Here is a 23,945-nt window from a genome sequence, read left to right as displayed (position 1 = left end):
TGGCCTTCACAGGTTTTTCTTAAAGACCTTAACAGAAGCATTAATTGTATTTAAGAGTTTCATATAGAGTGGATCATGTACGTGTGAAGGATCTTGAAGAAGCCTTCAGCAGATAGCAGGAATCATGGTTGCCTTCCACAAAAAGTAGGTTGATGCTTCCCCATCAGTTCGGAGTTGTTCATGTGCTGGCTGATAATATTTTTTAGGATATTTTTAAGTGGATTGCCTCAAATACAAACACGTCTGGAGCCCTTTTGAAAATTTGGTACCTTCTGTTTGGCTGACTTCAAAAACTATTTGAATGGTAAATTTACACTTTGGTTGGTGGAACAGCTATTCACTATCTAGGAGTACTAGTACTCTAGGAACTACTGGGTGAACAGGACTTAGGCCAGCTGATTTTATTATCCATTTTACTTATCTAAGCTATTTTTTTTCTTCCAACCATTCAATGTGAGATAACTTCAGACCTGATTTTTGCAAAGCTAGAGTATGTATATGAATGTCTTCAAGGCCTTTTGTAGTGAACACTGCAACAGAGAGCGGCAATTGCACATCTTCCATGGCCTTTTTTGTGATCCTCTTACTTCTTGATCATCCATCAGCTCTGCAGAGTTTCCTAGTTCTTGTGGTCTAAGGTTTTACTAGTAACTTTTATATTTGCCTGTAGCAAGTTGTCCTTTGAAATCTTTGTTTATAATTTTGTGCCTAATTTGTCTGGGTTCATGATCTGTGTTAAGATCCCTTGTTTGCACACAACTTCCACATTTTGAAAAGTGCCCTTTACCTTCAGATACAGCCTCTTCCTCTGTTTAGCTCTGTCATCTTATTTATAGCCCTCTAAGAATCTTATATTTTTCTTGCAAGGAATATTAATTTATTCTGCATCTCTTAAATAGATGCTCTTAAGGAGGGCAAAATTTCAGCTTTCTAAAGTCAGCTTCTCTAGAAGAGAGTTCAGAAGCCTTTACTGAGGCAAGGCTGCCTCCAGCTTAAAAGGCAGCCTGAGCCTCTGATACATTGCTACGTCCCGTGCTGTAGCTGCTCACATCTCATGAAAGCCCCGTTCAGCATAGCTCTATTCCCAGCTCCGTGAAGGGCCATGGGCAGTAGGTTTGCTACATGGCAAATCCTGTGAGGTGGCCAACAGGGAAGGATGGTGCAGCTTCCTGCCACTCCTCAGGTGTTGTCCCTTCCTCTCTGGGCTGCCATCGCCAGTGCCTCCTGCAATAGGGGAGAGCAAAGTAATCATCAGAGTCTGCATTTTGATTTTGTTTCATTTTTACTTTATTTATGCACTATTATTCTTAAAAACTTCAGTTGTCAGGTGGAACACGGAACATGGTCACAGGACTAGCAAGGATCTGGTCCGCTGAATTAATTTCCTGCCGCCTAGGCACAAAGTAAAACAGACTCTTCTTCATAGATTTATCAACTGTAATAAAAAAGTAGTCCTCTACAGTATTTTCTGCACTGGGCTGTTTCCTGTGAAAGCAATTGATTTCATCAGAAGCTTCTTTGGGTTTTAATCCTTTATCATTTTCTATCTGAAACACTCAACAGTATATAGAATATAATATAAAGAAAGAAAGACTTGGCATGAATATTTTTGAAGTAGACTAGGATTTTTTCCTAATCCTATAGATGTCTAAAAATACAGAAACTGCACAGAGCTACAGCATGAAAAATTTCTCAGCAAGCCTTACAGATATAAAATCTGGTTTTCAAGTGACATTGATTTTGCTGTAAGGAGGGAAAAGTTAAAGAAGCATCAGTTTATGATGAAGAAAGGGAAGAGAAACCCTATGGTGGCTCTAAGTGGGATGCTCCATGTTTCTGTCAGGGCATACCCACAGCAGAAAATAAGTTCATCCTGGCTGCTTCAAAACAGTTTTCTGCTGGTGAACATCACTAAGGTAACTGATCTGCTCCTCTGCAGAAAGGATTTTTCTCTGTGTCACAGTAGGAACACACACATCTCTGAAGAGCTTGTCGCCATATAGTAACCATAGTTCTTCCCGGCACTTGTGTTTGGTCTAATTCAGAACAGATGTCTGAAGTACTCCCCATGAAACACCACACATGAAATCCTGCCTGCACACAGCACACACCCTGCATGAGGAAAGATGAGCAGTGTCTCGTGCTACCTCACAAGTACTACATCAGCCCAAAGGAGTACACAGGTTGGATTTTCCCTCCGCAGAGATACAAGTGGGCTAGAAAGATGTCAAGGCCTTCACACAGCATTACCAAGCTAAGACCAGGACTGTATCTTGGCACTAATATTTGTAATAGCGATATATATAGAGGTTGGGTATATTCTTCTTTCCTTTATGAAGACAGGCTGAGAAAGTTGGGGCTGTTCAGCCTGGAGAAGAGAAGGCTGCGTGGAGACCTAATAGCAGCCTTCCAGTACCTGAAGGGGGCCTATAGGGATGCTGGGGAGGGACTCTTCGTCAGGGACTGTAGTGACAGGACAAGGGGTAATGGGTTAAAACTTAATCAGGGGAAGTTTAGATTGGATATAAGGAGGAAATTCTTCACTGTAAGGGTGGTGAGGCAGTGGAATGGGTTGCCCAGGGAGGTTTTGAGTGCTCCATCCCTGGCAGTGTTCAAGGCCAGGTTGGACAGAGCCTTGGGCGGGATGGTTTAGTGTGAAGTGTCCCTGCCCATGGCAGGGGGGTTGGAACTGGATGATCTTGAGGTCCTTTCCAACTGTAACTGTTCTATGGTTCTATGATGTGTCCTCACACAAACTAAGCACCACAGGTGATCAGCACACTGATTTCCAGTTTCTGCTGAAAAAATGAACAGCTGAATGTAAATCCATAGTATAAATACCAGTTTTATGGGAGAATAACTGCAGGTTCATTCTTCTGAATGAACCTCTTACAACCCAGATAATGAAGGACATCTGCCAATTATTTTTGTCATTATGCTAAAAATAGTAGTCATAATGGGGTTTTGAGAAATCAAACCATCTGCCCAAATAATAAAATAAATGCCAAGGAGACTAATCAGTAAAGGGGATGGAGTAAATTATGTTCTAAGAAAACTATTTCAGAGGGACTGTTGGCATGACTCCAGACTACAGCTTTTACACTTTCAGAGGACATTTGGAAAGACCTAATGAAAACACAAGATAATCAACCAATTTTAAGCCATCACCTGGGCTATTAGGTGTTTAAAATTCCCATTGTAAATTGGATTACTGTAATAGCATGGCTTATATAGTCTTAAAAATAGATCCTAAGTATTCTAGGTCACACCAGGAAAATGTAAAAAGTAAAACCAAGGGATTTTAGGTTCAGGAACACCAACTTCAGTTTCAAAGTGAAACAGAATTCTAACCCTCTGACTGCCTTTATTCATCATCATAAATAAGAATGATAAAAAGCTTGACATGGTTTGCAGTGTAAGCACTGAACAACCCACTTGTGATACCCATCTTTAGCTGAATCTGTCCAGCTTTCAGCATATCAGGTGTAAATGGAAAACCTCTGTGCAAGTTCCCTCATCATGAGGCTGTGTCTGCATCTAGGGAGATGTCTGGATGAAGGCTTGGATGTGTATGGGTCGGCTGTAGTGAGATTTTCAAAACACTTTAAAGGCATTACAAAATAGATAGATTCCTTTGGGTACAATGTCCAAAAAAACCCCACCCATGTTAGAAATCAATGCTTAACATGTATGGATCTTTTTAAAAGCTTCCAAAGCCAATTTGGTATAGCATGGCCCTATGCATCCAGCTGAAGGGGACGTACTGGTGCTTCCGTACACTGGCTACAATGCCAGATGTTAGCTTTTGTGTTTCCAATGAAATGCAACGATTAACACAGGGAACTTGCAATATTCTTCACAGGGAATCATTTTAAAGAAAACAAAAACCTGCAAAGACTGCTGAATTTCAGGCCCAGGTTGGATTTTTCCAAGCTCCATGTCCCAGGGGGCAGAAGTCTCAGGACAGACGAGTGCAGCTGTGCCCTGGCCTCTCGGTGTGCAGTACAACAAAGCCTGAAGCCAGAAAAGGGTCACATATGGCTACATCCAGGTGCCAACTTTATGCTTTGTTTTCACACCAGAACTCGTCAGACACTTGCTGCTTGCGTCGGGCAGGAGCGGGAGGATGTCCTGTGTCATTTTGCTGGTGCAGTTCGAGGGATTGCAGCCAAAAAAGAAAACAAACCCAAGTGTAACATGAAGAACTTGACACTAAAATGAGCAAGGCTCCAGAAAGAGCTGTACTCTTTCTCGCTGTTTTTGGGCGACCGGACGCCAGACCTGCTCTCCTCGCCTCCTGCAGAGGGGCAGCTCTGTGCCTCTGTGGGGCTGGAGGTGACAAGGACCCTCGGGAGGCGCATCCTTCTCGCTTGTTGGAGGTGAGTGGGGTCCTGGGCACGTCCCCTCTCCCGGCTGCAGACGCAAACTGGGGGGGAAGGGGGGGAGCACAAGCTGGGCCTGTCCCCACTCGCTATTTCGAGGAGTGCCGCCCCATGCCAGCGCTTGGGCCCCCCCATGCCGGCCGGCCGCCCGCTGCCGCTGCCCCCGCGCCGCTCCCTGCCGGGACGGGCGCGCCGACGGGGGGGCGGCGCAGCGCGGCGCGGCGCGGTGCTGTGCGGGGCGGCCGCAGGGCGGGCACGGCGGCCGCCCCCTCCCGGCGCGGCCAGGGCTCCCGAGGCGGCGCGGGCCGACGGCAGAGACGCGCCGGCCGCCGGAGCGGCACCCGCGGCGCTGGGTGAGAGCGGCGGCAGGCGGCGGGCGGGCGGGCGGCGGCGCAGGGCAGGGTGAGTGAGCTCCCGCCCGGGCCGCGGCTGCCGGGGCTGGCTCTGTCTCCCGGGCCGGGTGCCGGCAGCGGTGCCGGGAGGTGCGTGCGCGGCGAGTCGGAGCGGCCCGATAAGGTGCGCGTCCCCCCCCGGGTAGCGACCCCGGCCCCTGCAGCAGCCCTTTGCTTGTGGAAGGGAATGAGGAGGGCTAGGGCAGGACCGCGTAGCGGCGGGGCGCTGGGGGAGGAGGGATGAGCCGCTGCTGAGGGCGCTCCCGGGACGCGAGGTCTGGTGTCCGACCGCTTCCCGAGTGTCCTGCGTGACCGTGGGTAAGGGACGGGTTAAGCTGTTCGTGCGCCCTGTCCTACCTAGGTGCTTCCGCGTCGCTGGACCGGGCAGGTTTAATGTTCATTAACGTTAGATATTAACCTTTAGGGAGTGCTCAGGGAAACTGGTAACCGGTGTCATAAATAGGCTGCCTCTCTTCAGGAAGAGAACTAAGCAGACTTTTTTCTCTGGCAGAGAAGCAATCAGAAGTGCTTCAGGTGCAATTTTTATCTACATCTCCTTTCTGCAATTACGCCTCTGTGGTCAAATTAATCAGTGGCAAGAACGCGAAGGCTAGGAAGTAAAAATAGTCAGCTTTATTTACATATGACACTGCTAGTTCTATGAAAATACATTTCTGAAGAATAACCGTTGTGCATGAACTCTAATTAAAGTTGCATGGACAACATAATGAAGAACTAACGTGTAGTTTGCTGATGCAAAAGGTGGTCCTAGAAAATCACTTTATAACATCATTGACTTTCATCTTCCCGTGATTGCAAGGAGTGTCCTTGTACTTTGATGACTCTCAAGGCAGGGATTTTTCTTTCTGATTGCAACAAAATGTTGGCAATAAGAGAATTGTTTCTTAATTCCTTTATGAATTATGCCCCTCTGCATTCGCCCAAAGTTATTTGTGGACTCTGGGGAGCAGGCGAGTGCTTTTAGCAAAGGAAGAAGTGAAGGAGTGTTCAACATATTCCTGGAGCAATAGATAAAATGATGTACAGCACGCTGTTTGTCTGGCTGGTACAGATATACCCACTTCCTGAAGGTCTGAATTTTGAAAAACAATGAGATTTTGGTGATTCCAAGAAAATCCTAGCCACCTTTGGGGGCATTGTGGTTAGAATTGATGAATGTGGAAATACATAGGGCATGATGACTTGCACTGTATAACTTCCTCACCTTTTGTAGTTAGAAAAAGCAGTTTGGCTGAAATATTTGGTCAGAACAGAGACCTCCAAAGCAGCTGAGGGGAAGGCCATGACACTTTGTTTACCTTTCCTCATTGAAGAAGTCATGGGGATGAGAATGTTGTGGGGCGGGATCTTTTCTTCTATTGTTAATATTCCCTTTGGAAATATGAACTTGAATGTTTGTGCCAGGATGTTTATGAGATGCGATGTTGTGGTTGATAAAAAATACTTATACAGGAGTAAGATAAGGTGGAACTTCATTAGAAATACCCAAATAATTTCTAATAGCAGTGACTTTACTGTTAGAGTGAAGGTTTAGTTCTGTAGATTGGTTTTGAAATGCACCCTGCTGGAACACAGACCAGTCTACTTTATCTTGTGTTACACCCATCATGTTCCCCAAACTCCTGCTTGGCTTTCTGCCGGGCTTCATTGATTTCTCTTTCTGTTAAGGATGCTCCAGGACCTTGCCCATTTCTCAGGGCACGGCTCCCTCTTAATTGGCTTTGAGGGAAGAACGAGGGAAATTTCTGCATTCTGTCCATATCTTGGTGGCCAAAGAGCCTCCATTCACTGCAACAGCTCCCTGCTGATGTGCTCCTGGTTCTTTCAAGCAGTTTTGTGAGCAGTGAGATGACACAAGATTTCTGATTGATGGCTTGATTTGTTCCACTCTGTGGCATCCAGACAGACCACTCAGACCCATGGGATCACCACCAGCCCTGAAAGGGGAGAATTACAGAAGTAAATCCAAGTGATTGTGTCTGGTGGAAGTATTTGGACAGTCAAACATTTGGCTGGGAATGGATTAAGATTCTGGTAGTTACATTTTTAAAAGGGGATCATCCAGATTTTCCTTGCAGCCTAAGATTATGGCTTAGCAGAAATCCTAGAAAGTCGGGAATGGTGATCTGTTCATGAAAAGCTTCCACATCTGCCTTTTCTCCCATGAAATAATGTCTTCTGTAGTTGACTTAATTCTGGTTTTAAAAGTTTTTTCCATGTGACATTTCTGTTTGTTGTTTCTTCTCTTCTCTCCTGAATATATTATTTTCAACCTGGTTTCCTAAGGAGATGAAGCTGAAATAGTAATGGTAACAATGATGTTGTCTGACTGATGGTTCCCCTCATTGCCCTGAAGTATTTTTACCTCTGGGATCAATTTCAACTGATATAAATAGGAGAGTAGAGATTTCAAAGTGATGGAAGTTCCCACAAACCTAAAGACTGTGGTGACCAGGTTGGTGAGAGAGATGAGGTTGATGCCCCCACTGAGGGAAAAACTATAGCAAGCATTCAACTTATTAGACACCAGAAAATCCCTGTGGGTGCTCTGTAGGATGCTGAATTTCATAGCTTCTGCTGCTCAAGGGTTGCTGATTTTCAATTTCTTTGCTCCTTGGGAGTGCAGAGTCTTGAAAGTTTTGATCATGCCTTTTCTTTTCCATAGTAACTCCAAAATAAGCTCTGCTTGTCTGAGATGTTTCTGGTAATGAGATATATATAAACTCTGCTGTTCCTCAACTTCAAAATCTGACTTGTTGCTTTCCTAGCTCATAATTTAATACTTCTGTATGCAGGGTTGACAGCTGATAGTACAGTAATTGGTTTTCTTTACCTTGACTTGGTGCAAACATTCAGTTACTGTGGTCACAATAAAACCTACTTTCCTCCACAATCCATTTCTCTGAATTGCTTACAAGTTTTTGACGAGACTTTAATTTGCTTTCTACTGCCACTGCTGTTTCTTCTGATTATGGCTGCATCCAAACACCCTTGTCTGCTTTCTCTGCCGAGCAGGATGCTGTAACACTCTCCCTGTGTCGTGACAGAATGATAATGGAGGAGAAATATGTAAAGGTATTGTGAGTTTATCTAGCAGGACCTTTATAAATACTTGTTGCTTTTATTGACTTTTAAGTGGTGGTTATTGTTCTGATTACTTGTTCTGTTACATAGTTAAAGCTAAGAGCTACGTTTATGGGTAATTGCCCATTTTCTCCTTCCTCATCTTTCCAGCATTAATACCATCACAATACTTGTCTGTCTTTCATTACCTCCCTATAAAATTGTTGTGGGTTTGTGGGTTGTTTCTTTTTTTTTTTTTCCATTTTGTTGTGTTTTAGAAAGCTTTAATAGTTCAATAAGCTGACTTGCTTGGCTTTTCCTATTGTAGAAATTGTATCAGCTGGACTTGCTCTCTGGGCATGAGTGCACGTATATATAAATGAAACCAATTTAGTAAAGTGCTTAGCAGATGACGTTGATTTCTTTTAAAGTATTTGTCTGCATTCAAGTTGCACTAAGCTCTGCTGTACATCTTTTAGAAATCATTTATGTATTATTAAAGCCTGCATTCCTCACTAAAGACAGAGCACTGTGCTTATATAGTGATTACATTTGACTTTAGTCTCCTGGTTTATATTAGCAAGAGGAGGAGCAAGGTGCACAAGAACATCTTTTTCTGTGGGAGCAGACACATGAGCTTATGTGGCATCTTGCCCTGCCTCATCCTGTGGACTGTGATGGAAGCAGACATCCTCCCTTCCTCACTGCAAGTACGTGGCCCTTCCAGCAGCCCCACATGGCCCTCCCCGCACCCTGGAGAGCTGCCACCAGGCATGCCAGGCTGGGTGCCTTCCAGCTGGTTTTAAGAAGCAGCTCCCACAGAGGTTTCTCACTCCCCACCCCTCACCAGCAGTTGCATCACTCCCAGAAACGTGGGATGTAGCAGCACGCGTAGGTGCTACCCGGTTTGTTTTGGTTAAGATGCATCCAAGGGACCTTAAAATGCTGCCAGTAGAAGTGTTCAACTTGCACCAGTGTGACAGGTCAGGCAGGGTGTGCAAATCCATGCCCTTACCTTGGCAGGCTGGGGAAGGGCAGTGACATCCTGTGGAGAGCAGAGCATAGCCCTACTCAGAGGCCAAGGTCTGTGGTGGGAAAGCCAGCAGGGGGGCTGAGACCAGGAGCCCTTAACATGGTGCAGCTGCAGCCAAGGCAGCATGCGTGACTACAGCCTAAAAACACAGTGTCAGTGAAGACAGTGATGATTTTGCTAGCTGTGTCAGGTTTGCACAGTACCTTGAGCAGCCTTTGAGAGTAGAGCCATGTCAGGTGCACCCAGGCTGAGGCATTTGGACAGGAACTGTTAGTGCCTTGCCAGAGCACAGTAAGCACTGAATATACCTGTCAGAAGCTTTTCTGCATGCGCTTGGTTTGATATGTAGCAGTTACCTTTCTGTGCTGACCCCAGAGGAGGGGGCAGTCTGTGCTAGGTTGTGCTGAAAGGAGGCGGGTCTGAATTAAACACCTTCTATTTTCTGTGGTGTCCTTAGGAAGATCCCAGAGAAACAGTTGCAGATCAGGGAGCACTTCTTGCTTTTTTCTTTAATCCAGATTAAGCAGCATTTGCTGCACACGTAATGACAGCAGTGCATGATTTTCCTCTTTGTTGACTTTCCCCAGCCTGTCCACATATTCCATCTGACAGAGGAAGGTGAAGTGGATTTGTAGTACACAGTACTGGTCATGTTTGCAGGTCTAAACACCTGCTGATGCAGAACAGTGGAATAATTTATGATGCTTTCAAGCCTTGATGGACAAATGGGAAGCCTTTTATTTTAGCAGTTTTCAATTACCTTTGAAATCGACTTACCAAATTCTGTGAGAAACCCACAGACTTGTCCATAGGCTTCTGAGTAGCCAGTAATAGTGTTGAGTAATGCAGTGGGAGAGTTGTGGGAATGCCTCTGGAAGGCGTGCTGCCTTCAGCACCTCTTGGGTAGTTACAGCTTCCTCTTCTAGAATAAAAATCTCTCCTTTGGAGTCAGCCTTGGATCAGATTGACATCCTGCAACTCAGTTTATGTAAGGAGAAGCCAGCAGGTCAATAAAAACAAGTATTAAGGAGTACATGAGCCATTTTTACAAGACAAATCCAAATGCCTTCAGATCTCTGGGTTTGGTCTTTGGAATTATTATTCCTGATGGACATTGAAGGGTAATGTCACTAGGATACTCTTCGCAGTATTTTGAGTTGGTTGCGAATACAAAATGGTTAGCAGTACCTGTGTGATAGGCCTGAAAGAAAAGGAACCAACAAAAATGAGCGTAAGGAGAACCAGAAAGGAAGAAAGTTTCAGTATGTTTGTGAGCTTTTAAAGTGCTAGTTTGTCATACTTTCATACAATATTGCATTAAAGTGTGTACATTTTCTCCATGACATAACATACTCTGATTAGGAAACATCTCAGAGTTAACTATACCCTAGGGAGAGCTTATGTGGTAGCTCTATGGCTGCATGTATTTCCATGTACACCACAGAAAACAACTGGAAGTGTGGTATTTCATGATCTCTGTATGATGTCTGGTGACCGAAGCCAAGATACCAGACAGGTGCTAATAAAACTTATGCAACTCTGTGTTCTGTCTGGGTAAAGTATTCCCTTTTGTGCGGGTGTGACACATCCTTTATTTTGCCTAGTTTTGAATCTTGTGTCATTTGTATTCCGTAGCTGAGCACCTCACCCATCAATACCTACAGTTTCTTCATTGCAAGGTATCTTGCTTTTGCTCAGACAGAAGCAGAAGCGTTGGCAGCTGTTACATATTTCACACAAAGTAATGAAAGTGCTTTGTGACATATCCGTTGTGTGGTGCCAAAGTGATTATCATTAAGGTGAGCCTACACCCTCCCTCTGCCACATCACACACAGCTTTAATTCTTGGGCAATATGTGGTATGCCTTGTTCATAAGCAATTTATATCTACAAAGGTGGAATTTACCATACTTAATTAAGAGAGTTTCCATTAAATAGAGTTGGTAAGATTTGTTCTGTAAATATTTATACAGAGGTCTTGGAAGGTCTCTTCTGTCCGTTGTGGATGGGCTTTGGTCAGATAGGAGGATTAGAGGAAGCAGGAGACAGGAAGGTGGTGTCTAGAAATTCTGTCTCTGGGCAATCAGTTCTGAAAGTAGTATTTGAAATGTTACCAGAATTCCTCCGTGGTACCAAGTAGAAGGATGTGGTTTGCCTAATAGCTGAAATATTCACTTTTCTCAGGGTTTAGCTGGTTGTGAATAACATTGTTAGACTTGGCAAATGATACAATGAGGCATTAAGCAGTCCTGTGGCACTTCATCTTAATTTAAATCCAGGATATAGTGGGAGTGCTAGAGCTTTGCTGCTGCTGTATGAATAAAAATTTGGAGAATTGGCTTTGTAAACAGTTCCACAAAAAAGTGAAGCCACCCTGGAACTTAGGAGCAGAGCACAGTTCTGTGTTTCTCTTGCCACTTCTTCCAGAACATGAATAGGATACTCCTACAGAGGCAACTTGTAGCTGGAAGATAAGACCCTGGTTTAGCTGTATCCCTGCCTGTGGCAGAGCTGGGCTTGGACACAAGAACCTAGCTGCAGCCCTGATGCAAGGAGTCAGATGATGTGGAGCTGACAGGGGCTGCCAGTGTGGTTCACCTGATCTGTTTTCCTGTAAAATAGGTTCTGGGAAAGTAGTCATTTTCAAGCGTATCAGCAGTATGATGGTGATGTCTGGAGCAGTTGCTCCTCAAGGAGAGGCTTATGGATGGGGCTGGCCCAGCCTAGGGGAAGACAGCTCTGGCAGGGGCTGTTAGCAGCCCCTGGTACCTGCAGGGAGGTGGTCAAGAAGAGGGAGTCACAGCCACAAGGAGCCTCAAATGGACCAAGCAAAAGAGGTCCATCTGGCACACAAGGAAAAGGCTTTTCCCCAGGGCCAGGCTACCCAGGGAGGCTGTGCTGACTCCATCTGGGGGTTTCCAGTCCGGAGGGAACACAGCCCTGAGGAGCCCTGTTTGACCTCAGCGCTGAGCCAGACCAGGGACCTCCTGATCTCCCGTCCAGCCTGAGCTGTGTGTGACCCTATCATTCCAAGCGCAAAGCTGAGCTCTGAAAAGTTGCTGCGAAGTCCTTGTTACCATCTGTGCATGAAAAATGTGACGGGGAAGAGAGACCTGTATTTCCCAAAGTGAAAGAAGGCCAGTGATTACCTTTAATAAGAAATAACAAATAGGCGCTTACAACAGCAGAGTGGTTTGCAGTCCCTGCCTTCAATATCGTGCCCATATAATCTGTCTAAAATATGGTTACATTCAGTGTTGTAAAATAATTTGTAATCGGGTGTGCTACACATGCTCTGTTTCAGGCTCCAAATCTAATTTGGTTTGCTGCTGCTTTTGTTCACCTAAGGAAAGCTCTCTCCAAAGAACAATATAGTTCCATAACACGCAGGGATTTCTGTAAACATACTTTGCTAAATCATTAACATGGTATCTATGTTCTGTGTTCAGAAATGAAATGCTGGTGTTACTGCTTTCTTGGACGTAGGTATCATGTGCAGTAGTGTGATTTTGATGTTTTAAAGTAAGGTCGCGCAGTGGGAATGGAACTGTTCTAATATGTCTTGCTTGTTTTTCTTGTTGGGAAGCTCAGGTATTAGGAATGCTGTAGTACCCTTATGTTTTCTCTGAATGCCTTCTCAGAAGAGCTGGAGTGCAGTGAAACCTCATGGTAATGAAGTCTCTGGAGAAGACAGCCACTCACCAGTCTGTTATTAAGACTGTGGGTTGCTTCTGTTTAACAAAAAAATATGAAAGAAAAAAAAGTGAAATGAAAGCACTCGCTTCTACAGCCTCACTTAAACAAACATCAAGCAAAAAGCTGCCCTCCCTGTTGTCAAAGCTGTTTCATAAGCAGTGATTGAACGTGTGTTCCCTGAGTAGTATAAAAGAGTTTGCATTAAGAAGCCAGTGGTGCTTTCAACCACCTCCTCGCTCTTCCCATCATTACTCAGAAACTGTCATTGAAAGTGCATGCTGTTTACCTCTGAGAACTTAAAAAAGCATAAGAAGATGAGTGTGCGAGGGTTGGAGGTATATTTGTTTTCTTTCCTCTTGAACTTGCATTTGTTTGCTGGAAAAGCTAGAATTGTGGAAGCAAATTAACTGAATGAAAATGAATCTCAACCAGTTCCTAATGGAAACATCTTCTTACTGATGTGGTTGGAAGCTCTCCACTTGAACATGGGAGGCATATAGCATAGAGCCAGAGCATGATGCCTTTAGGAAGAAGAATTATTGAAAAGGCAATGCTAGCTTTTTCCATTCTGAATTTGTAGCTTTATTACAGTTTGAAAAGAGTGTACATGCTGTCCATGCAGTTCCTTTTCTTAATGGGCTAACTGACTTTTATGCTCCTTCCCTGCTTCCAGATCCTCATTATTTACAGGTAGCTGGAAGTAGCATTTCAAAGTAAACCAGTATAAATGGCATGATGTATTTCTCAAATTTCCCAACAGAGTGTGTTGTTTCTGTTCTATCAAGTAAAAGTAGTAAATAGAGAGTAAAAGAAATAAATGTTAATTCATGGTACTAATTAATTTACCTTTACTGATATTAAAATAATTACAAATGGAAATTTACTTGCTATTCAAGGACATTCAAGGACAGCCAATTTCTTGGTTTGAGCAAACTATATCAATTCATACATCTTACCATGGAAATGGAATGTTGTTACAGAAACATACCTATCTTGAATGGGTATAACAATGCAGCCAACTGTATATTCCCTGTGTTAATTAAGTGGCTGGTTAAAAAGCCAGGCTTTGTAGGGAGTTGGATTATGTCATGTAAAGAGAGAACAAACAAATGTGGAGGCCTCTTTAGAAAGAAGTAGTAACTGGTGAAGTGTCTAAAGCGTGTAGAAGAAAGCTGGATAAATTTACCCAGCTGGCCTATTTTGCAAGGCCACATGGAGTGATACCTGCCTCTTGATTTTGACTAACAAAAAAGCCGATTAAAACGTAACAACACAATGATCTTAAAAGTTGCTTGTTCTTTAGGTTTCTATAAAACCTAGAACCTGAAGTTCTATTGCTCAAAATGAAATATTTATCCTATGGAGGAGCTGAAGGAGGAGATTCAGAGATGTACTGCTTTTAAAAGGGAACTTTTAAAAGTATATTTAATCACTTGATCAGCTCTTACTATAAATATTTTAACTGTGTAAATTTTCTAAGCATGCATATTGAAAGGAAATGGTGATTTCTTTATTTAAATCTGTATCCTGGTCTCATTTCTGTGCCTTTTCAGAACTTAGGAGAAAATATATAAGATTAGAGGTTAAAGCAGATTAAAAAAAGGTCAATTTAAATTTTTTGATGGTGCCGCCCGTCCCCATCACCACTTCCCCACTCCTCTTGGTGCTGTTCCATTTGATTAAAGCCACCACAAAGCTGGGATTTACAGTCCAGACCTTTCTGTAGAGCTACCGTTCAGGGTAGGATCAAGTGCATTTGTTCCTCTATTCCTGGTTGAGAATGGAGAGCAGAGATAACAGTTGGCATTGACGTCTCTGGAGCGAAAGATGTTTCCCGTAATCTCAGTTTCCTTGTTAAGACTTTCCAATATCAGTATTTCATAGAGGAAGAAAAGCAAGGCTGACAGCCTGAGCTGCCATCTGATGGGACTTGCATTTGATGCAGAGGTGGTAGTGGATGGATTAGCTGAGTCTGACAAATGAGGCAGTCCAGCAACTGATGCTTCAAAAAGCAGGAGCCCATTGAAGGTGAGACGTAATTACCATTTGAAATTAAACTTTTCCCAAAATGTGGATATTTGTTCAGATGTGTAACCAGGTGCTGGCAGGGGAATCTGGCTTCACTCCTGCTGTGCCAGTCTGAGCTGCTCCAGCAGACAGCAAGCCAGTCTAGACAGCTGAACAAAATATGTGCAGGATAAGACCTAATTCTGATTTTCTAGTGTCTGTGTTGACACCTCTGATGTTTTGGGGCAAAGGCTTTGGTCCAGCATGCATAGAGAGATGCTTTTTTGATGGAGACCTTTTTAAGTCTCCATCTTGTAAGAGAATGTAGGGCTCAAAAGCCTAAGGATGAATGGCTCATCACTAAATGGGATGTGATGAGGGGGAAGATGCTCAGCCTCAGGCAGCATGGGAGCTAAAAACAGCTCGGTGGTGTTGGAGCTGCAGTTGCACAGTGCCAGCACACCCAGTACCTAACTCAGGAGCGGCTGGAACTGTTCTGGGCTTGTTCAGAGGAGCAAATCCTCAGAGGGGAAAAACCTGAGCTGAGGAGGGAATATAATGGAATGGCCATGTCTGGTATCACTGTGGGAGTTTCAAAAATTGTTAAGAAAATAAGCATATAAACTGTATAGAGGGCACATAGTCTTGTTTTGTGTGGTGTACATAGCAGACACTGTTCTCCATTTTATACCTCCTTAGGAAATGTCTTCACATGTTTTCCTGTAGATTAGTGTCTCTGTGTTTATAGAGAGGCAGAATGAGAAGGAAGGGAAGCTGAGGAGGGAGCGATGCTGGGATCTGACAGAGATCAGCAGCGATTTGCAAATGGAAGCTACCGAGGAGCTGCAGTGATGTGTTACATTGTTAATTATGTTTCAGCGGAAAAGCTGCCCCTCGGGAGAAAAAGGGTTTTCCAGTAACAGCTCTGGAGTTGTAGATCCTAAGAGAAATGCCACCCTGCATGAATGTGGTGCTCAGCATGCATTGGTGAACTGTGACTTCTGAAATGATACTTCCCTAGGTAAAAACAGAGCTTTACTGTGCTAAACATTAAACAAACTCCAATTTGAATGTTCAAACTGTGAACAGAACACCAGGGAAAACCCACCACTAATCCTGTGGCATCTGCTTTCTGGAGGAAATTGCACCCTCATTTTCTAAATTAGAGGAGCAAAGATAACAGTTAATTGTTCCCCGCCCCCTCCCCGCTCGGATCATGTTGCATTTGGCAGTAAATTGCCAGAGAAGAGCTCATGAACTGCCTGTACTTCTCGTCTGGGATGCTGAGTTTGTGCGGTGTTCACTTGAATGCCTTGGGAAAGGCAGCTGCCCGTGGGAGGGGGCGGAGCTGGGGTGATGGGCCAGCAGGCACCTCAAGGAACAAGGTCTGCAGCACATGGAAAGGGCTTGAGGAGCTCTTGCTGCGTGCCATTTGGCCCTGGGGCTGTGCGCCATGGCTTTGACAGTGGGCGTCAGTGGTACTGGACAGAGGAGTAAGATAAAAGGTTGGGATGGTTTGGTTTTATATCCAAAATAGGCAGGATGAGTCTAATGAGACCTTGCCAATACTTCCCAGGTCTATTGAGGAGAATGGTGGCTGACTAAATGAATGTGCCTTGGCAACAGCAGTTGTACTTAGTTGCCATCTCACGTTTCGGGAGCTGTGACGGGTGTTGCGGTACAGATTGTCTTCCATCTTCAAGGTAGAGGACACTTCGAGTAGCATTTGAAATCTTGGATCTCTTCTTCCTCCATTAGAAACCAAATGGATGCTATAAACGTACCAGGGCTAGAATATTTCCTCTGGTCTTAAATTTCCCACAGAAAGACTTCTCTGTATTCAATGATTTAATGCTGGAACTCATACTGATGCTTGGGTTTAATAAGGTTTGTTAAAGTAACTTCACTATTTAGAGGAATAAAATTGTACAGGTGGTTTTGTACAATTTGCACTGCATATGCAGTACTGAATTGCACTGTGTGAGGCTTCTGCTGTTTTGGTGATAAAGACTGCCTCATTTTTGTCTTCACAATTTGGGAAGAGCTCTGATGTTACAGTGTACCATGAAAAATATATACTTAATCAAACACAGAAATCTGTAGGAAAGGTAATTTTGGATATCAGATGCATCTGCTGTTTTCCCATCCACTAACTTGCTGTTTTAATGCATCTGGTGTGGCACAGATTTGTTAGCAATCCTTGCTTTGAATCAGCAGTGATTCAAATCACTACACAGATAATGTAGGAAGTGCGTGGAGCTTTAAATTGAAGGATGTTTGAGATTAAGAAAAACCTAAATCACTAAACAAACAAAAACCCAAACAGACCAAAAGACATTTTTTATTACACCACAAATTGATTACTTCTAATTCAGAAATTCATGTGAACCTTCTTTGTCTTTCACAGCATGATTTTGAAAGGCATTTTTACCACAAAACCCCCATTTTTTGTTTGTGTCTCTTTCTCTAGGATTGAGTAGTGAGGGCTGCTATCCAGTTAATTCAGAAGGAGCTTCAGCAGTGCCCAGATGTTGATATGTAGCAGTACATCCCAGCAGCGTAGCAAGTACCTCCTTCTCCAGATGTAGAAGTATGGGACATGGGGAAGGGGAGAGAGATTTGCAGCTATTTGTCTGCTGCTTGTCGTATCATGTCTATTGAGCATTCACGACATTGGCTTCAGCCTCATGTCCCTACCTCAGCATAGTGGTTTTGTGGCTGGTTGTGGCCCCAGTCACTGCACTGTTGTTCAGCCTTTTCTCCAGCCTGCCAGTGAGCCACATTTGGTTGTCAGGGCTGTGCCAGGGTCTAGGTTGCAGCACCCTACATAGCCCTCCATGCCATGATTAGATGGTGGGGCTCCTCCCAGTTGGTTATGGGGCATCCTGCATTGGAAGTGTTCCCCTGTGCCCGGAGGCCATTCTTGAGCTGGGGAGCTGTCAAGCAGGGGCAGGTTTTCTCATGGATCTCCAGCTTGTCCTCATTAAATTGGGAAAATGCAACCTTCTGAGTTGTGGGGTGAAGCCTTCAAAAGGCAGAACAAACATGCCATCAGGGAAGTTTCTTGAAAGACTGAGGAGTTTATGTTCTTCTAATGAGGCAAATGAATGACACACTCTGGATTCAGTTGTGCCAAGTGGGTGATAATAGAAATTAATTGTTTGTGAAAAAGTGTATGATCCCAGATACATTTATTGGTACGTATCTAAAAGGTGCTGCACAATGCAAGTGTTCTGCCATCGCACTGACGGGGCACTGTTTTATTCACTCAGTTTTAAGCTACAGCCTCTGAACTACTCCATGTCCATTGGACTATTTTGGGTCACGTAGTAAGCAACCTGAAACCACACACTACTAAAGACTACTTTCCTGGATCTATAGATTCAGCATATTTTCTTGCTGCATGAAATCTCAGAAAGGCTATTGGTATATCCTGACTTTGATTTTGTTTTTAATAGTCCTTTACAGTTTCAGATAAAATTGCCACTTGTACTTGTATAGGACTTAGTGCGAACTTGAAGCTCATTCTCCTTTACCTAAGTTATTTTGTCAGTGTCAGCTTTTGGTATCAGGTACCCATTTTTCAGGCTCCAATTCTGTATTTGGAAGGTCACAATTCCAGGAGAGTAGTTTATTTGTAGCTGTTGTTTTCTTTTTCTTCATACAAATACAGTTTTCATGTATATACATAGAGTATTTTGACAGTCAGCTCCCACATCTGTTCAAACCACACATCTCTGAAGATTCAAATGTTAACTTGAAACTCAGCAAGCACAAAACCTGAGAGCACGGTATTTTTGTCCTGTTCTGATACATGCCAAGAAGGCTGATGCTGACTGATGAATCCTAAGATGAAGAACCTGAGCATTAGGCACAAACCCCTGATTGATGGTACTTGTGGCAGGGTAGCTTTTGTGCCTTTAAAAAGACATGATACTACTGCTAAATACCCACTGGCTCCTCTCCTTCATGCTGCACTGAGGATTCTTTGGGGAAGCAAAAAGTTACTAGGGACAAATAGTGAGAGAAAACTCAGACCATTGTACATTGCTGTAGAGCTTGGACATCCTTCAGTGGGAATGGGCATGAATATTTTATAGATGTTGACTAAATTGCTGAAAGGAAATTGGCTGAATGCACAAAATCTTGAGGCCTGTGCTGTGTGTCTCTTCATTTGTCTGAGATGTATCCTACCCTATTTCCATTGGAGTTTTATGCATTTCTTTGGAAATAGTGCATCCTTAGGAGAACTTTTTAGCAGCTTTCAAGAACAGTTTCCTGCCCCAAGGGTCCTGTTAGCCACCTTAGACCCACAGCTCATCAAGGTCTAAGGAATGGACCTCCTAGGACTTGAAGGGTAGAGTCTTGTATTGGTGCCCGTCTGCCTTGTTGTGCTTGAGCATAAATGAAGGTGAATTTGTCTTCTGATATAGTTCAATCTCTTATAAATTGCCCCTGGCTGCATTAGCCTCTCTAATGGATCTCTGCAGCACAGTGGTACACTGGCTCTTCTTTTTCTTTGGTGATGTCCTCCATACCAAGAGCAAATAAAAGATACGTAGACCTGCCTGCTTGTTGCTGTAAGGCTGCATGGTTGATTGATGTGTGGCCTAAATGTCCTTGTGTAGAGCATTGACATGTGAACTGTGCTCAGAATAAGTCGGTGCATTGGTTCTTTTCCTCTATATTGATAAAGGGAAGATTTCATTCCAAGAATGAACAGAAGGAATGCTGCTGCTGTGCACATCTGGGAGAGAGATGGACTAGGAATAATACCTGGTGAGCTAACATCAGAATTATGTTTGCTTGCAGGCTGCTAAAAGCTGCATAAGTAGTCTGCCATCATTTAAGTGGTATACATAGCAGAGAGGAGAGCAAGAATACCACCAGATTGCCATAGGTTTGGTTTCATAGCACACTGAATCCGGGAGATGACCTTCAGTTTTCATCAGTGCGATATCCCTGGATACACAGTGTGCCAAGGCTTACTTCTGTTGTTTTATTTCAGGTTTGTTCTCAGTGATACCAGATGTGGAATAACATGGTCAGTCACAGCCTGTTAGATTAAAAGAAATGTTAGCAAATGCAATTACAGAGCCTGTGTGACAGAGACCCTTGTGCTAACAAACACAGCAGTTCTTGTGCAGAACAGTTCGGATGTGGGGAAGGGAGGATAAAGTGCAATGATAAAGTGATACGAAATATAGGAGGGGAAAATGGTGGATTCAGCTATGAATCCAGACATAGGACAGTAGTTTTCAACACACTTCCTTCTCTTCAGGCTTATCTTCATGGATTCAGGCTTATCATCTTTCTGCCATTGACATCAGTTATGCATCTTTTTCTTTTTGTTGTTGTTTTTCTCTTTTTTCTTTTTTCTTTTTTTTTTTTTTCTTTTTTAGTATAAATACTGTGGTTTCATGTGTGTAAAATTGCATTTCCCTACTGATAGAGCACCAAGGACTCTTGCAGGGGATTGCAAAGAACTTATAAAAATCCCATTTGATGGATGAAGCTATAAAAGAGTATGCAGAGGTTAGGGCTGGAGCTTAATGATTCCTGCTTTCCCTCTCGTGCTCTTGCAGAGATGCTGTGGTTCCAGGAAGAGAAAGAGGTGCAGTCCTAGCCCTCAGGGAATGCTTGGGGCTTCAGCTCTATCTGGCCTGAACAGTGCAAGAAGAGAGATTGAAGAAAACCTGCTTCCTCTTCTGCTGTTCCTCTCCATCTCTTTAGGGAATCAGATAGGATTTATTGTCTTCCCTGGGATTGCCTTCACCTCACCTCCAAATGCCATTCAACCTTTGGCAAGCTCTGGTGTGCCAGCAGGTTGCTTCAGCTGAACGCTGGCAAGTGACCACAAGCTGCAGCTGGGGTGTATCTGGGCTTCTGACACCCTTTTCCTTCCAATTATAGGTTTTAAAGAGGAGTTTGGTTTTGGAGCTGCTGATTTCAGCTCACATCTATGCTGATGGCTTTATTTACAGCAGATACTGCACATAAGTTGTGTCCTGACTGCCCAATGTCAGGGATCTCACTGCAGACAGGAGAGCAGGTGGTGATTCTTCAGGGCATTTGACTTTTAAATTTCCTCAGCATCACCTTGCTTTAGAAGATCACCGCTTCAGAGATTGATTGCTTCTATTGCTGCCCTTTCAGGGCAACCTGCAGCACTGCAGGGCTGCCTCTGCAGCCACCAGCAGAAAGTTGCAGGGCTTCATAGATGATCAATACGGAAAAACCTGTGTGTTCACCTCTTTACGTTCTGTGAAACTTCCCATTTTACCATTCAAGCAGAGTTCAGCACAAGTGGAGGAGTCACACGGTTTCAGTAGGAAGGCAAAATTGATAATGTTCTTTTCTGACTGAGCTCTTTCAATCTTCAGAGTCCTTTTTCATTGTCTAATTCTTCTTTGAAATCAGAAAGCTAAACCGGATGAACAGTTAATAGGATCCTTTCCCATTTTCACTGTAAAGCTGTAATGTCTTATTCATCCAAAATACCCTTGTAATTTTCTGCTTTCAGATTCTTCTTTCTACCCCTCCAAAATCAGCAGATACTTTTGACTTCTTCTTGCCATAGGACTACTTATTCCCCTCTGCAGGAGATTGCTGTGGGGCTTGTTAGAGGTGGTCTCACACAGCAGTTTCTGGGTGTGGAAATCAAAACTGAAAATGGTTTTTTGTGCTTCATTAAAAACTTGATGTTCTGCCTCGCCACAGCACCGCGCAGCGAACACTGGATTAGAAACCTTAGTGTGCTGTACTGTTCCAGTGCTTGTGTGTCTAGAAAGGAATGAGTTTTCTTAAATCAATGTTGACTAAGTGACTGGGCTGCTCTTTGGTATGGGAGGGAAGTTTTCCATTTGCTTTGAACTGACATAATGGAGATTTCGTTTGTGGGGAGTTTATTTTTATCCTTATATTTTCCTCCAGAGCATAAGAACGGCTGAACTGGTTCAGATCAAATGGCTGCCTAGTGCATAGTGCCTTGCTGTTGAGAAAGGTCAAAAATAAGAGGAACACTAGGAACACAGGGAAGTGCTTCCCCCTGTATATTCTCCATGTGTCCCAGCAGCTCACAGGTTACCTGAGCCAGATGCAGTATCTTTGTGTTTAGTAGCTGTTGATAGATACTGTTTTTCTTCTTCTTTTTTTTTTTTTTTTTAATGACTTCTCAACTTTATTAATTACCTCCTGGATCTCTCAATCATCTCTATAGGTTGAATCCAGTTTTCAGATCCAGGATAGATTTTCCACAGATATCCAGAAGTTGCTCCCTGAAGTCACCTGCATGACATCAAGCAAGTTCTGTCTTGGAAACAATTGAGATTTGTTCCCTGTTGGTTCTTTAGGCATTTGAAATGGTAAGATTATGTGTAATGGAAAGCAAACCATGAATCTGTGGAGCTGTGGGAATTTGCAGTGTTGGTTTCTGACAGAGATCCTGGCCAAGGGGCAGGACATCCAGAATGATAGCCATAGTCTTCTCAAAGCCAAGCTTCACTGCTGCCATAATTCATTGCTCTTTTGAATGGCACTGCTACCTCCTCATCGCCCTCTGCCAGCTGGTGTAATTGCTTGTCCGTACTCCAAATGTAGCTATTGCTTTCTTGTGCACTTCAGGTACCTAGGGATGTTGCCAGTGCTTTGCAGGGTAAGCAGTTTTGAAGGCAGAAGTGTTGCTCATGTGCCACACAAAGAAATACTGAGGTGAGGAAGGGTGTGATGTGTAGTGACTGTCCTTCAGACAACCTACCTACTAATTTGCTTTCAGAAGTTATACACTGAGGTGTCCAAAAAGAAGAGAATGAAATGGGAACTAGTCACAGTTCTGGAAGAAACAGAAACAGTCCTGGTGATTTTTAACATTGTATTGAGGACAGCAGAGCTCCTTAATGTTGTATTTTAAGATCTGAAGAAAATACATGTTAACAAAACATCTGAACTTATGTATTTAAAGCAAAAGCCTAATTACAGTAGATGATTTTCACACTGTGTCATTTAACTTAAGTTCTTAGAGATCTCACATGAGAAGTGTAGATATTTACCAGTTCTGCAAATCAGTAAGTAATTCAGTAGGTTCTTACAGCCAGCTCTGTTAAGGCAAAGGTGCTTAATTAGACCTCATTAATACTGATGACTTGGTTTCAAAAAATTATGTTTCTGTTGCTGAAAACAAGCTTCTTTGGGGTAATCATTCTTGGATGTTTAGAACAGATTTTGAGTTTGAAATGCTTATCAATAAGTATTAGTAACTCTGCGTATGGAAAGGTTTCTTCTTTCTGCATCTGTGAAATTTCTTTGAAAAGTAATAGAATGCCCTTGCTTACACAAGTTTCTGGTGGAGGAAAGAGCTACAACTGTAAGTAGATGTGGCTTAAGCATAAGATTAACCTTCTGATCAGTGACATTTTTTAAAACTTGATAAAAGAACTCATGAAATGTCTTTTCTTACATATTTCACTGCAGATAATGCTCATGACACAAGCCGTGAAGCTTTACAGTATACAACGTGAGATCAGAAATTAAATTGACATCCTTTATCTGTTCAGATGTAGAGCCCACATATCTATGTGTCTGGGAATGGTAAAAATGTGCACATGGATAAGCTCCATCAATTTTTGAAAGATAAACTCCTCAAATACGAGTTTACAATGTGGAAATCTTGCCCACCACTATCCTTCGTTTTCAGCATAGTCTGTATGAGGAGGATTAAGTCAGTGTGCATCCTCTCAGGGTTCAAAGATGCTTCACAGGAGGCAGAATTCCTTGCTGCTAGTCGCAAGCAGCATAAAATCTGCCTCTTTGAGCCCTGTCCTGCATCTAAGATGCTGGAAATGCTTTCCCTGACTTCAGGATGAGTCAGATAAAGTATTCAATCCATATTAACTTCACATCTTTATTTCTTTAATATAGACACCTGGTTTTGCTTCAAAGCCTCCAAGGGCTGTATAGGCACCACACTGAAGTGAGGAACAGCCACCCAGGCCAATATAATTGTACTGGACCCAGGAGGAATTGTGATAAAGGATTTTTTCATTGGCGAGACCATGCCTAAACCTCTCACAAAAAACGTGGGGGAATCTCTAAAGCTGCTCTGTGTGCACATTAAAGACGTCCTATAAAAGCACTGCATAGTCCAAACTGATGCCATGTTTACATATTTCAGAAGAAAGAGCAAGTTGGTCTCTTCCGGCCAAAGAGATGCTGTAATTGCAGTCATGGGAATAGATAGGAAGCCTAAGGAGAATGATTTTTCTGCAGGCTGAGGTTCTGGTCCCTCTCCTGCAGGTGCAGCTGTATTCAGCTCCTAAGCCTGTGCATTTCAGTTCTTGGCATAAAATGCCTTTC

The 23,945-nt window shown here is 43.3% G+C and overlaps 1 protein-coding gene across 4 annotated transcripts in view; it reads left to right on the top strand.

Annotated features, from left to right (window-relative positions):
- The first annotated feature begins 4,649 nt into the window (after positions 1–4,649).
- The window catches only part of PKIB (cAMP-dependent protein kinase inhibitor beta), a 55,404-nt gene continuing 36,108 nt past the window's right edge, over positions 4,650–23,945 (top strand). The window contains exons 1-2 of one of the 4 annotated variants that reach the window (XM_065680972.1): positions 4,661–4,735; positions 21,814–21,958. The gene's annotated coding sequence lies outside the window, so the exon portion shown is untranslated. Of the gene's footprint in view, positions 4,785–4,820; positions 4,899–21,813; positions 21,959–23,945 lie in introns of those variants that run through there. The other 3 variants (XM_065680971.1, XM_065680970.1, XM_065680974.1) reach the window with 3 other exon arrangements.

The sequence above is a fragment of the Lathamus discolor genome, chromosome 5 (assembly GCF_037157495.1).
Source record: "Lathamus discolor isolate bLatDis1 chromosome 5, bLatDis1.hap1, whole genome shotgun sequence".
NCBI classification, from domain to species: domain Eukaryota; kingdom Metazoa; phylum Chordata; class Aves; order Psittaciformes; family Psittacidae; genus Lathamus; species Lathamus discolor.
The sequence above is the reverse complement of the archived record's forward strand: the minus strand, read 5'-3'. Positions and strand labels throughout refer to the sequence as shown.